Here is a 12500-nt window from a genome sequence, read left to right as displayed (position 1 = left end):
TAATGAAGTTAAAATAGTTACTGTAATTAATTAAAACTCTACTTAGCAGATTGGAAAACTGCTAAATAAGGAAATTCTAAATTGGAAATTCTAATTAAGTCATAAATATTGTTTGCGCTATTTTATCAATAGTGTTAGCGAGCTAGCTAATTACAACGTTTACGCTAAATACAGATATTTAGGTCTCAGAAAATGATTAACACAGACAGACAGACAGACAGACAGACAAACAAATAAATAAAAAAGCAAGGTTACAAATGAATAACAGCGAGCTAGCTAACATTTAGCTACTGCAATAACAGCTTCTTAAGAGGAAGATCTTTCCCAGCTTCTCCTGGTTCATCATTAAAATGTATCTGTTTATTATATTATGCTGTTTTTTTTTTTATTTGTAGTGTACTGGCAGCTAGCAAGTTAGCTAGCTAGCTAATTAGTTCATTTAGTGCAAGATTAGCTCATTTACACCTCCTCGCTTGGTCCCTATGTCACTGTTTAAACCTGAAACAGGAGGAAACATTGAACCACCAAGGCTCTGTGATCAAAGTGCAGTGTGTGCAGTGATTCGGAGAATCTGGACTCCCAGAAGGAAACTTCTCAGAGCTATTAGCTGAAATGAGTCAAGCAGCCCATGAAAGCGCCGTCATTACAGATGATCTTCAACACGAGATAAGCAACAGTGAGACAAAAGAACAAAGACGAAACAGACGGAACCTCCAGAAAACGCTGTGCTGTTTATCCTTGTGAGACACGTCATGATATTTTATACAGATATTTAAGAGTTAATGATCACAATTATCAAATTAAAGTACACCAGAAATTCCATTCTTTATGCTGAGAAGCCAGCAAGCAAACGTTCTTTAGCATCCAATAAGAATGGAAGGGAACCAAACAGGATTAGCTGCATGTCTGATTTTACTGAATCAAAGGCAAACAGAGGGCAAGGGGCGGGGCTTAGGTTGACATAATTCACTCAACATTAGCATTAGCTGTCTAAGTCACCGTGTTTAAGTACTTTAGCTAACTGTCAGTACATTATTATGATCCCGCTAAAAAGTTAACAGGCAGCTAAATTACAGAAAAAAAACACATATAAAGTCCCACTGAAAGAAGTGTGGCCTCTGTACCTCAATCCCAAGGAAGGAGGTGTGGCCTCTGTACCTCAATCCCAAGGAAGGAGGTGTGGCCTCTGCACCTCAATCCCAAGGAAGGAGGTGTGGCCTCTGCACCTCAATCCCAAGGAAGGAGGTGTGGCCTCTGCACCTCAATCCCAAGGAAGGAGGTGTGGCCTCTGTACCTCAATCCCAAGGAAGGAGGTGTGGCCTCTGTACCTCAATCCCAAGGAAGGAGGTGTGGCCTCTGTACCTCAATCCCAAGGAAGGAGGTGTGGCCTCTGTACCTCAATCCCAAGGAAGGAGGTGTGGCCTCTGTACCTCAATCCCAAGGAAGGAGGTGTGGCCTCTGCACCTCAATCCCAAGGAAGGAGGTGTGGCCTCTGCACCTCAATCCCAAGGAAGGAGGTGTGGCCTCTGCACCTCAATCCCAAGGAAGGAGGTGTGGCCTCTGCACCTCAATCCCAAGGAAGGAGGTGTGGCCTCTGCACCTCAATCCCAAGGAAGGAGGTGTGGCCTCTGCACCTCAATCCCAAGGAAGGAGGTGTGGCCTCTGTACCTCAATCCCAAGGAAGGAGGTGTGGCCTCTGTACCTCAATCCCAAGGAAGGAGGTGTGGCCTCTGCACCTCAATCCCAAGGAAGGAGGTGTGGCCTCTGCACCTCAATCCCAAGGAAGGAGGTGTGGCCTCTGTACCTCAATCCCAAGGAAGGAGGTGTGGCCTCTGTACCTCAATCCCAAGGAAGGAGGTGTGGCCTCTGCAGCTCAATCCCAAGGAAGGAGGTGTGGCCTCTGTACCTCAATCCCAAGGAAGGAGGTGTGGCCTCTGTACCTCAATCCCAAGGAAGGAGGTGTGGCCTCTGTACCTCAATCCCAAGGAAGGAGGTGTGGCCTCTGTACCTCAATCCCAAGGAAGGAGGTGTGGCCTCTGTACCTCAATCCCAAGGAAGGAGGTGTGGCCTCTGTACCTCAATCCCAAGGAAGGAGGTGTGGCCTCTGCAGCTCAATCCCAAGGAAGGAGGTGTGGCCTCTGCAGCTCAATCCCAAGGAAGGAGGTGTGGCCTCTACAGCTCAATCCCAAGGAAGGAGGTGTGGCCTCTGTACCTCAATCCCAAGGAAGGAGGTGTGGCCTCTGTACCTCAATCCCAAGGAAGGAGGTGTGGCCTCTGTACCTCAATCCCAAGGAAGGAGGTGTGGCCTCTGCAGCTCAATCCCAAGGAAGGAGGTGTGGCCTCTGTACCTCAATCCCAAGGAAGGAGGTGTGGCCTCTGTACCTCAATCCCAAGGAAGGAGGTGTGGCCTCTGTACCTCAATCCCAAGGAAGGAGGTGTGGCCTCTGTACCTCAATCCCAAGGAAGGAGGTGTGGCCTCTGCACCTCAATCCCAAGGAAGGAGGTGTGGCCATTGCACCTCAATCCCAAGGAAGGAGGTGTGGCCTCTGTGTCCCAATGAAGGTATGGCTTAGGTATCAGTCAGGTGTAATGAAGGAGACGTGGCCTTTGTCTGCTTATAACAAGTAAGGAAGTGTGGACTCTGGGTCTTTCAGCCCCAATAAAGGAGGTGTGGCTATGTACTGTGCCCAGACAGACACACACAGACAGACACACAGACACAGACACATACACACACAGACACACACAGACACACACAGACACACACAGACACACACAGACAGACACACACAGACAGACAGACACACACAGACACACACACACACACAGACAGAGACACACACAGACACAGACACACACAGACACAGACACACACAGACAGACAGACACACACAGACACACACAGACACAGACAGAGACACACACACAGAGACACACACACAGACAGACACACACACAGACAGACACACACAGACACAGACAGACAGACACACACACAGACAGACAGACACACACACAGACAGACAGACACACACACAGACAGACACACACACAGACAGACACACACACAGACAGACACACACAGACACACACGCTATAAGAGTTTAGTTTATTCTACACAATTTAACAGTAATTTATAACAATATATCTTTAAAAGTAAAAACTTTTAGCTGCAGGAGTGTGTGTGTGTGTGTGTGTGTGTGTGTGTGTGTGTGTGTGTGTGTGTGTGGGAAACAGACCAGACACACCTTTCTATTAAACACGCAGATGTTCAAACACACAAAGAGTGTTGTGTTCTCCGCCCAGCTCCAGTCTCAGGTCACTGAAGGTCAGCGCGTTTGCCCAACAACAGCTGAGGAGTGTGTTAATGTCCGCAATCTTCTCCAGAACTTCACCAATGTTCTGTCTCAGACTCTCTCTTTAGATGTCATAGTGTGTGTGTGTATGTGTGTGTGTATGTGTGTGTGTGTGGGGTGCTCACAGTTTTAACCACATCGTACAAAAGAATCTTAACATCAATTCTCTTTAAAAAAAGCAATTTTTTTCAGAATAAGCGTGTGTTTCTCCTCTCCCCCCCCCTCTCTCTCCCTCTCTCTCACACACACACACTGTATACACAAATACGCTCACAAATACTCTCTCTCTCTCACACACACACACACACAAACAAACACACACACTTATGTTCAGCTGTGGCCAAGTTAAAAGCCAACAAAAGAACAATTGTTTCTGCTGAAAGTGTGAACAACACGATTTAACTTCGTCCAAATAAATTCAAGAATAAAATCTGTAATAAATAAATGTCATATAAAGGCAGGAGAGCAGAGACACGAGATCGGTCTTTACACCAGGAGTGTGTGTGTCTGTGCACATCTGGGTGTTATGTGGGAATGCTCGAGAACATGCACATGTAACAGGGATAAATGAAGGGGATGTTCTGTTATCTGTAACGTGAGCGTTGTACACACATTAACACGTAACACCCAGATGTGCCTGCAGCATGAGTGTGGAGTAGAAACATGCAGAAAAGAGGGGAACATCAAGAGCAACGAAGGAAAAGAGAAACTAAAGTGTGTGATTTTCCACTAAACAGAGACGATCTCAGACACGATGAGGACTGAACCAGAACCCTCCGGTTCACAACAACATCAACAGACACCACCACTCAGAGCTCCTGGGTAACTCAGGACATCAGTGTTCCGTGGATCCTTTATTCAAAACGTCAGAAAAGACAATCCCACCATCCTGATTAAAAGAGAGAGAGAAAGAGAGAGAGCTGAAGGAGAGATGTTTTGAGAAGGTGACAGGATTTCAGTGCTGTGAGAGAAACTCTTCAGGAACCTGCAGCAGATAAATGTAACTTCCACCAGTACAGAGTTTCTCAGCTCTCGTCAACATAAAATCTCAACCACTGACGCTTCACTTCACGAGTGTTTGTACACACACCACACTGCAGTGTACAGTGTCTGAGAATGTAACTTACGACGTTGAGTGTCTGCCTTACACTAATCTCACAGATGATCAGCTAACAGTCACAAGTTCCAGTAAACCCTCTGTGAGCCACAGCATCTGTAGCGTTTTTGTTTTAACTCTATCGCAGTTTAAAGTGAATTCTGATAAGAACTCTTAAATCAAACCTAACGGCCTTTTCGTCCGAGTTTGAAGGGAAAACTATGTGCTAAATGCAGCTGAAAGAGATTCGCAGGAAAAAACGAGAAAACCAACGTCTCCATCCTGCCAAAGCCAAAGACCACAGAATGTGGAATGTGTGGAATTGGGATTGAGCTGAGAGAGAGAGAGAGAGAGAGAGAGAGAGAGAGAGAGAGAGAGAGAGAGAGAGAGGGAGGGAGAGAGAGAGAGAGAGAGAGAGAGAGAGAGAGAGAGAGGCTGATGAGGAAGAGAGAGAGAGAGAGAGAGAGGCTGGTGAGGAAGAGAGAAAGAGAGAGAGAGAGAGAGAGAGAGACAGAGTGTGAGAGAGTGAGAGAGAGAGAGAGAGAGAGAGAGAGAGAGAGAGAGAGAGAGAGAGTCTGGTGAGGAAGAGAGAAAGAGAGAGAGAGAGACAGAGAGAGAGAGAGACAGGGAGAGAGAGAGAGAGAGAGAGAGAGAGAGGGCGAGAGAGAGAGGCTGGTGAGGGATAGAGAGAGAGAAAGAGAGAGAGAGAGAGAGAGATGTAAGAGTGAGAGAGAGAGAGAGAGAGAGAGAGAGAGAGAGAGAGAGAGAGTGAGAGACAGAGAGTGAGAGACAGAGAGTGAGAGAGAGAGAGACATAGAGAGACAGAGGGAGAGAGAGAGACAGAGAGTGAGAGAGAGAGAGTGAGAGAGAGAGAGTGAGAGAGGCTGACAGAAGTTTTGACAAAGATTCTTCAAAAGCATTAAAAAAAGACAGGGATCTCTTTCTGTCCCTCCATCACTCTTTCTGTATCCGTTTATCTCTCTCTCTCTCTCTCTCTCTCTCTCTGCGCATGCGCGGTGGAAGAGAGAGGGTGGTGTCTTGCCAATTTCTTCGACATTTAATGCAGTTTATACCGTTTAACATCTTGGATTAATTAATTTTGTTGTGCAAGTGTGTGTGTGTGTGTGTGAGCGTGTGTGTGCGCGTGTGTGTGAGCGTGTGTGCATGTGTGTGTGAGAGCAACGTGTTGGAGGAGTATGGCGACGAAACCCGCACGGAGTGAGGGTGGTGTGTGTGTGTGCGTGTGTGTGTGTGCGTGTGTGTGTGTGCGTGTGTGTTTGAAACCCGCACGGAGTGAGGGTGGTGTGTGTGTGTGTGTGTGTGTGTGTGTGTGTGTGTGTGTGTGTGTGTGTGAACCCCACACAGAGTGAGGGTGGGTGGTGTGTGTGTGTGTGTGTGTGTGTGTGAAACCCGCACGGAGTGAGTGTGGTGTGTGTGTGTGTGTGTGAACCCCGCACAGAGTGAGGGTGGTGTGTGTGTGTGTGTGTGTGTGTGTGTGTGTGTGTGTGTGTGTGTGTGTGTGTGTGAACCCCGCACAGAGTGAGGGTGGTGTGTGTGTGTGTGTGTGTGTGTGTGTGTACCCCGCACAGAGTGAGGGTGGTGTGTGTGTGTGTGTGTGTGTGTGTGTGAACCCCACACAGAGTGAGGGTGTGTGTGTGTGTGTGTGTGTGCAGTGAGCGTAGAGGAGTGTGTTTTAGCGGTCGGTAACTTGGTGTTGCACAAGAACATTGTCTCTGCCTCCCATATAAACAGTGTGATTGTTCGTTTGCTCACTTTTCCATCATCACTCAAAAAAACGAGTCATAAAGACATTATAGTGAACAAACCAAATTTCTCCCCTCAGTTCCCCAATAAAACATTATGTTGTCTGATGTCCCTCTTTTTATTCCTGACCAGATAATAACCAAAGAGCTTCCTGTGTACAGCGAGTGGTCTCCTCAGATACAGCGTCTCTTCAGATGTGAAATGCTTTCACTGTGGTAAAACGGGGCATCTTGTTTGGTCCTGAGAAGCAGAGTGACCCCGGGGTTTCTGAGCAATCGGGGCAAGCTGCTGAGCCGCAGGGGCCACGGTTCGTGTTCAGGGTCCTGGAACTGCTGCTGCACCAGAGCTAAAGGAGACTGAGCCCCAAACCCAGCCACATGCCCAGAAGTCCACTGGAGTTACAAAAACCCCGGAAAAGAGCTGCATGGCTGAACTGGACCGGGAAAAGCCCTGCTCAGTGGGTTCTGGTGCAGTGCTGGTGCTGCCTGTACCGACAGAGGCAGGCACAGGGGTGCAGAGCCGTCGCTCGGAGACACCGGGCACTACACCGGGCACGACACCGGGCACGACACCGGACACGACACCGGACACTACACCGGACACTACACCAGACACTACACCGGACACGACACCGGGCACGACACCGGGCACGACACCGGGCACTACACCGGGCACTACACCGGGCACTACACCGGACACTACACCGGACACTACACCAGACACTACACCGGACACGACACCGGGCACTACACCGGGCACTACACCGGGCACTACACCGGGCACTACACCGGGCACTACACCAGACACTACACCGGTGCAGGGGGACGACGGGGACACGTGGAAACGGTGGAAGTGTCCAGTTTTTATGTACCAACAAAGAGGAAGACAAAAGCAAAAAAAGGAAAGAAAGATTGAAGAAAGAGTCAGGCAGCGAAGAGTGCAGGTCAGATTCTGTCTTTAACTTTGGTTCTCAGGAGGAACAATTAAGTGTCGTGCAGAAGATATTAAAGAATTTTTAAAAACCACAAAATGTCAAAACAAATTTGCAATGGAGGACTTCTTCCAATGGAGGACTTCTTCCAATGGAGGACTTCTTCCAATGGAGGACTTCTTCCAATGGAGGACTTCTTCCAATGGAGGACTTCTTCCAATGGAGGACTTCTTCCAATGGAGGACTTCTTCCCCAGACAGACAGCAGTTTATTTATGATGTTGAGCTTTTATTGATGTTGAAATCTTTAGATTGAAGAAACTGATAACTAAAGTGAATCAGGAGAAACCGTAATGCTGCTGATTGGGTGAAGGAGTAAGTGGTGGAGGTGGAGTCGCCTTGTTGAGTCGCCTTGTTGAGTCGCCTTGTTGAGTCGCCTTGTTGAGTCGCCTTGTTGAGTCGCCTTGTTGAGTCGCCTTGTTGAGTCGCCTTGTTGAGTCGCCTTGTTGAGTCGCCTTGTTGAGTCGCCTTGTTCTTATTCAGTGGAAGAGATTTTAAATGGGAGGCTTTTAAAAGGGAAAGCTTTTTATGAGAATGAGGTGAACACACACACTCTCACACACTCACTCTCACACACTCACTCTCACACACTCACTCTCACACACTCACTCTCACACACTCACTCTCACACACTCACTCTCACACACTCACTCTCACACACACACTCTCACACACACACTCTCACACACACACTCTCACACACACACTCTCACACACACACTCTCACACACACACTCTCACACACACACTCTCACACACACACTCTCACACACACACTCTCACACACACTCTCACACACACACTCTCACACACACACACTCACACACACACACTCACACACACACTCTCACACACACACACTCACACACACACACTCACACACACACTCTCACACACACACACTCACACACACTCACTCACACTCACTCACACACACTCACTCTCACACACTCACTCTCACACACTCACTCTCACACACTCACTCTCACACACTCACTCTCACACACTCACTCTCACACACACACTCTCACACACACTCACTCTCACACACACTCACTCTCACACACACTCACTCTCACACACACTCACTCTCACACACACTCACTCTCACACACACTCACTCTCACACACACTCACTCTCACACACACTCACTCTCACACACACTCACTCTCACACACACTCACTCTCACACACACACACTCTCACACACACTCACTCACACACACTCACTCTCACACACACTCACTCTCACACACACTCACTCTCACACACACTCACTCTCACACACACTCACTCTCACACACACACACTCTCACACACACACACTCTCACACACACACACTCTCACACACACTCACTCTCACACACACTCACTCTCACACACACTCACTCTCACACTCTCACACACACTCACTCTCACACACACACTCTCACACACACACACTCACACACACACACACTCACACACACACACACACACACACACACACACTCACACACACACTCACACACACACTCACACACACTCACACACACACTCACACACACACACACTCACACACACACACTCACACACACTCACTCTCACACACACTCACTCTCACACACACTCACTCTCACACACACTCACTCTCACACACACTCACTCTCACACACACTCACTCTCACACACACTCACTCTCACACACACTCACTCTCTCACACACACACTCACTCTCACACACACTCACTCTCTCACACACTCACTCTCTCACACACACACTCACTCTCACACACACTCACTCTCTCACACACACACACACACTCACTCACACACACACACACACTCAGATTGACGATATATTCCAGTATGTAACACGTACTTTATAAACTATTCTCACTTTCTGCAGCTCTGATTCTTCCTTTAGTGAATGTTTATCCAGAGTAAACTACAGAACACAATCTGTTCCCACAGCTACAGGAAACAATGTGGTGCAAAAAATAAGCCTTGTTTATCTTCTGATTATCTACAGACACACTCAGTTTCTCTAGTTACTAAAAACATTCTATTGTGTATTTACATATTTACAATTGAACTAAACATTGATTTCTTTATCATGTGTAAATTCCTGCTATAATGTTTTTGATGTCATAATCTCAGTAGGCGGAGCCTCAGAGTCCCGACTGATATCAGACCACAGACAGGAATAAACGTTTCAGTTTGTCCTCTTTATTTGTCCTGCTGGATTTTGTTCTGTTTGTTTATGATTACTGTTGGTCCTCCGATACAGAAACATCACACAATCAATTTATTTCTTATATATTTAAAATATTGATGTAGAAAATAAAACAAATACCGAGATTGCAATTTTCTCTCATGTCCTGAACCACGTCACGGAGTCCGTGGCATCACCCGAGAACCTGTTAGCATGTCTCAGGGTGAAATAATACGGAGTCTACTATAAAATACTGACAGACAACTAACACGCTGAGTTCATACTGTAACATACAGTCCAGTGTATTCTACTCACTTCCTTTTGTAACACTAACACACACACACACACACACACACACAACCATCTGTTTTGTGTCCCGTCTAAAACCATGAGCCAAGTGTTTCAGCATAAGTGCCTCTCTTCACTACCACACAAAGGCCGTACTTTCGCACGCTGAATGAGCCTTCAGTGAGAGCGGAGAGGGGGCGGAGCCAGTGGTGTGTCAGTTCAGATCAGACTGACCGTGACATCATCGCAGACTGACGTATAAACTGAGTAAACAGACCGGAGTCTGAATCTGAAATGTGGAGCTAACACACGTCACAAATATTTCACAACAATGCAGGAAACTAAAACGATAAAGAATAAAACAATGATGAATTAAACACAAGCCTTCGTGATAAAATAATCCACAGGAGCTCAACAGTCTGTCACTAACATCAGCTCAATCAACACTGAACTATTCAGCTTCAGAAGATTTATATATCCAGATTACAGCTCCTACTACGCTACACTGGGATTTTAATATAATCTGGACAGGCCACACCCACAAGTGACACCCACTACACAGGCTACGCCCACAAGTGATGACATCAGTGGTCAATATACACCTATAAAAGACAAACTACAAACGACATTGGAGAACTTTTAACCCTTCAGCCTGAACTACAGTAACATGTTTGTTTTTGGAAAACGCAGTATGTGTGTGTGTGTGTGTGTGTGTGTGTGTGTGTGTGTGTGTGTGTGTGTGTGTGTGTGTGTGTGTGTGTGTGTGTGTGTGTGTGTGTGTGTGTGTGTCTCTGCTGAAGGTCAAGTCTAGTTTATTTATAACATCCAAAATCACAAGTACGTCCCAGTGAGCTGTACAGACCTCAACACAGAGGTGCTAATGTCGCTAACAGGAAAATCCAAGCAGACAGAACAAAACAAAAACAAACATAAACATAAACATAAAATAAATGTTTGACTTTGTGTTTTTAAGAGTCTGTAACAATAAGAACAAAATAATGAGACAAAAGTTGTTCATTATTTACTAGCTAGAAATTACTAAGTAAAGGTTATGTCACAACACTGTTATAACAAATCAGAGCACAGTCCCCGCCCACAACACCACTGAATCCAATCAGAGCATAGTCCCTACACCCTAAGCCCTACACCCTAAGCCCTAAACCCTACACCCTAAGCCCTACACCCTAAGCCATACACCCTAAGCCATACACCCTAAGCCCTAAACCCTACACCCTATGCCCTACACCCTAAGCCCTACACACTACACCCTAAACCCTACACCCTAAGCCCTACACCCTAAGCCATACACCCTAAGCCCTAAACCCTAAGCCCTACACCCTAAGCCCTACACACTACACCATAAGCCCTACACCCTAAGCTCTACACACTACACACTAAACCCTACACACTACACACTAAGCCCTACACCCCAAACCCTACACCCTAAGTCCTACATCCTAAGTCCTACACCCTAAGTCCTACACCCTAAGCCCAACACCCCAAACCCTACACCCTAAGCCCTACACACTAAGCCCTACACCCTAAGTCCTACACCCTAAGCCCAACACCCTAAGCCCTACACGCTAAGCCCTACACCCTAAGCCCTACACCCTAAGCCCTACACCCCTCTCTGTGGCTCTACAATGTTTTTTCAGCTTTCATTAAATCTGAAATATCAGGGATGAAGTGAATCCCCCAACAAATCCTCACTCTAAACAAAGGTCCTTCAGAATTTTCCACTATTTCATCCTGCTGATGAACACAACTGGTAACACTCTCACCATCTCCCAACATTCTAAACACAATAAATCCAAAACGTGTGTGAGAACAATGGAGGATTTACACAAAACCTAAACCTGATCATCGCCCCGCTCGACTCCACACATGCTGCTTGTTAAGGAAAACCTGCTGGAGACACACAGTTGGTGTAGAGACCCAGGCTGTGTTTATAAAGACTGGTTTAAAGTCATGACCAGAGTAGAACACGTTAAAGTGTAAAGCTGAGTGTGGAAGATACAACTGGAGGTCAAAGACCTTCTCACTACAGCTTTAGCACGTTTTAAATGGATTTTAATTCCTTAGAGACCTTTAATTAGCTGTTCAGCTTCAACGTCATTCCCTTTATGTTCTTTTTTCTGTGTCTGATTTTCTAACCAATGAGACGACAGTTCCCGCCCACAATCAGACCCAGGTTTCCACCTACAGTGTCACCAACCCAACTGAACCTCTGTCCTCACCCGTGATGCCACTAATCAATCAAACTACAGCTCCCGCCCACACCGATAGTTACAATTATTAAATAAAGATCTTGGCTGTAATCCTGAAAGATTTCCATTTTGTTACCGTGTTTGAATCTCAGTGTAAAACGTCTTCAGGATGTTTTTACTGATGGAGAATTTAAAGCTCTTCTATAAATCTATAGGAAGATGATGATCTGTCAAAAGTCAGGTATGTAAATGTCACTGTAATAAACAATAAATCAGAGCACAGACCCTGCCCACAATGTTACCGTAGCCAATCAGAATGCAGATTAAATATATATATATTCAAAGAACATTTAGAAACGTTTATGTTATATCTAAAGGTTAATGAGTAACACCACATGTAGCTAAACACGGTAACTACTGAAGAACAAGAGAGCAGTCCAAGAATATAACACACACACACACACACACACACACACACACAGTAGTGGTTATGTTTGGATCTGAGCCGTTACATCTCTGACATGGTTAGAATAGTTTCAGCAGCAGAAGCCAGGTCGTTGTATCAGTGAGCTTCTTGTTCACAGAGACGTGTTCCTGAGGTTC

At 46.3% G+C, this 12500-nt stretch overlaps 1 protein-coding gene across 4 annotated transcripts in view; it reads right to left on the bottom strand.

Annotated features, from left to right (window-relative positions):
- Nucleotides 1–12500, bottom strand: part of akap13 (A-kinase anchoring protein 13) — a 74819-nt gene that overhangs the window by 61652 nt on the left and 667 nt on the right. The gene's annotated exons all lie outside the window — the stretch shown is intronic.

Source organism: Tachysurus vachellii, chromosome 13 (genome assembly GCF_030014155.1).
Source record: "Tachysurus vachellii isolate PV-2020 chromosome 13, HZAU_Pvac_v1, whole genome shotgun sequence".
Classification (NCBI taxonomy): domain Eukaryota; kingdom Metazoa; phylum Chordata; class Actinopteri; order Siluriformes; family Bagridae; genus Tachysurus; species Tachysurus vachellii.
This window is presented reverse-complemented; position numbering and strand designations above follow the sequence as displayed.